The following is a 2500-nucleotide window of genomic DNA, read 5'->3' on the forward strand; positions in this document are numbered from 1 at the left end:
TCCTTTAATCTCTTAATCACACATTCACTCCATCTTTTCGACAACTTCTATTCCCTTCCAAATGGTCTCCAATCTTCCCTTTTTTTTTAATTTTTGAGGAAACAAGAGAGAATCAAGTTGGGCATCATTTCTCAGGGGAAAAGAGAGAGAGAGAAATATGTTTTTATGCCTTGATACAGGTTCTTCAAACATGGTACTTGTCATTTCAATTCTCCTCAGGTTCTGAAAGGTCGCTGTCTTTTCCAGGTAGTTCTGTATCAATTCCCAACCACTTGTTATTACTTACCTATCCAAGGGAAGCGAACTTTCTCCACAAGCTTTCATATTTTAAATAAATGAATAAGAATGCCTTCATCTAATTATAACAATTCTGGCCACAAAAGACTAAGAAATGAAACAAGTTTTCCCCCTTGTAATATAGATTATTTATAGAAGACTGAATAAGTCAAATTTTCCTTATATGAGAGAGAGAGAGAGAGAGAAGTTAATTCTCCCCGAAACAATGACTCTGTTTTTCCAATGAGAGAGAGAGAGAGAGAGAGAGAGAGAGAGAGAGAGAGAGAGAGAGAGTTGGTTAATTCTCCTCCCAAACAATTACTATGTTTTCCAAATGAGAGAGAGAGAGAGGTCAACTCTCCGCACCTAAACTGTTTTCCAGTAAGCATTTGGCTTCTCGTAACTTTAATCAACTCCCAATTTCAAAACCTATCCAATCATCATTCACATGCTCGCTCAAGCTTCGCGATCCATTAGTACACCAAAGAAATCTACATTCCTTGGGCACTGCTACCCACAACTCGTTTATTGTACCCCTGCAGGGCGACGCAAAATCACGAACTGAAAGAGACATCGTCACGACCGTCATTCTATCAGCACCTGGCTGAAACAGGACCACAGGAATAACACTGTCACAGTTTCACATCTCACTGAAGAGACACGAATTAGAATGTAGAATTTAAGCCAGAGGCCAAGCGCTGGGAACTAAGACGAGATCATTTAGCGCTGGAAAGGAAACTGAGAGTAAAAGGTTTTAAAGGTGTAACTGGAGGAAAACCTCGCAGTTGCACCGTGAAACAATTGTTAGAGAGGGTGGAAAGTCAGATGGAAGCAAGAGAATATGAACGGAGGTACAGTAGAAGGAATGAAAGAGGTTGCAGCTAGGGGCCGAAGGAGCGTTAAAGAGAATCTCATGTAATGTCTACAGTACACAACGTGAGGTGCATTGACGGCACCACCCCATAAGGGTAGGGGACAGCAGAGTCTGATAGACAATGCAATTTCCCTGAATGTGAAAACCCGCACCAAAGGCTTCTATTCAAGCACCTGTAGGCGTTTTTACGGGCTGGTAGCCTACTATATCCGGAACGCAGTTCGAGGAATTCAGCGGATCAATCAACGGGTTGGTTGTTGTCTGATTATAAGCACGTTCCAGAAATATGTCGGCCTATAAATACCAAAGGCTTAGAACAGAACAGAATATAGCATTAAGGCCAAATGCCAAGCGCTGGGGCTTATAGGGTCATTCAGCGCTGAAATGGAAACTGACAGTAAAATGATTTAAAAGGTGTAACAAGACGAAAACCTCAAAGCAGTTCCACTAAAAATCAATTGTTAGGAGAAGGTGGAAAGTAAGAAGAAAGAGAGATTATGAATGGAGGTACAGTAATAGGAATGAAAGGGGTTGCAGCTAGGGGACGAAGGCACGCTGCAAAGAACCTTAGTCATGCCTACAGTGCACCGCATGAGGTGCACTGACGGCACTGCCCTCCTACGGAGGCAAGGCTCATAAGGAAAAATCTTCGGTTGACACCTTGAGTACAGCGCACGAAGGCCTATGGGGAAAAATCTTCCATTTCTTATACCTCGAGTACAGCGCACAGAAAAACCTCTACCATTCACAATTAGGCCTACGCCTCCTGCGTTTCTAAAAAACACAACATAACAGCTGAGCCGACGCGGACTTCAAACAATCCAGATTTAATCTCTTAATCCCCGCCCCCCCTCCTCCAACCTCCCGTCCCCTCCGTGAAAAGTCCTGTGTATTAAAATCGGAGAAAACGAAAAGTCTCCACATCAAAGTGAAACTTGAAAGTGCTTCTATTGACAGTGATGTCGAGGGACTGAAATTGTAAATAGAGATCACGACGGTGGTAAACAAAACCTCCATTGATAACTGGAATCCGTGACTTGGCGGGGAGAGAGAGAGAGAGGGATGAAAGTTTTGATCTGTTTTTATTTTCACAGTGGAATGCACTGATGAATTGCAACTTCAAGCATTGCCCCCAGAGTGAACCATTAACCCGACTTGCCCTCTCTCTCTCTCTCTCTCTCTCTCTCTCTCTCTCTCTCTCTCTCTCTCTCTCTCTCTTACATACAATTACGGAGGAAAATCATTTAAATCACTAACGATACAAACGAAAATCAAGACACAAGCACTTGGAACAAGAATGGTTATCGTTATCTCTCTCTCTCTCTCTCTCTCTCTCTCTCTCTCTCACAC

The 2500-nt window shown here is 42.8% G+C and overlaps 1 protein-coding gene across 5 annotated transcripts in view; it reads right to left on the reverse strand.

Annotated features, from left to right (window-relative positions):
- cdi (center divider) overlaps window positions 1-2500 on the reverse strand; it is a 255934-nt gene that overhangs the window by 175644 nt on the left and 77790 nt on the right. The gene's annotated exons all lie outside the window — the stretch shown is intronic.

The sequence above is a fragment of the Macrobrachium rosenbergii genome, chromosome 21 (genome assembly GCF_040412425.1).
Source record: "Macrobrachium rosenbergii isolate ZJJX-2024 chromosome 21, ASM4041242v1, whole genome shotgun sequence".
Taxonomy (NCBI): Eukaryota; Metazoa; Arthropoda; class Malacostraca; order Decapoda; family Palaemonidae; genus Macrobrachium; species Macrobrachium rosenbergii.